Below are 406 nucleotides of genomic sequence, written 5' to 3'. Positions count from 1 at the left end.
CCGGACGAGGGCCCGGGACTGGGCGAAGCTGCGCGCTGCTCCGATAGTCTCACGCCCGGCCAGGGCGAGGAGACTGGGGACCCTAATCCGCCAAGTGTGATACTCTGGAGAAGTCCCCCCCACCACCATGGTTGCAGTTAGGGGTTCAGATGGCAAGTGGGGAACCTGGACAGGAGCCGCCTGGGTCACCCCTCCCCCCAAGACGTCATAGAGTCCAAGGTCGCAGGGAGGCACAGAGGGAGGAACACCAATGTGAGATAAGGGGATGGCAAGACGCAACGGGGCAAAGGGCGGAGCAGGTGGGCGCCGGTAGCCTGAAATGGGGCCTGACTGCTCCTGGGCAGGGTAGGGGCACCGACAGGGCGCTGGGGACCAGGCTACAGGAGTCAGGGCCAGTGTTGCCCCT

At 65.3% G+C, this 406-nt stretch overlaps 1 protein-coding gene across 1 annotated transcript in view; it reads left to right on the top strand.

Moving 5' to 3' along the window:
- Window positions 1-406, top strand: part of NAGS (N-acetylglutamate synthase) — a 3,785-nt gene that overhangs the window by 564 nt on the left and 2,815 nt on the right. The gene's annotated exons all lie outside the window — the stretch shown is intronic.

Source organism: Ursus maritimus, unplaced genomic scaffold, assembly GCF_017311325.1.
Source record: "Ursus maritimus isolate PB19 unplaced genomic scaffold, ASM1731132v1 scaffold_24, whole genome shotgun sequence".
Classification (NCBI taxonomy): Eukaryota; Metazoa; Chordata; class Mammalia; order Carnivora; family Ursidae; genus Ursus; species Ursus maritimus.
This window is presented reverse-complemented; position numbering and strand designations above follow the sequence as displayed.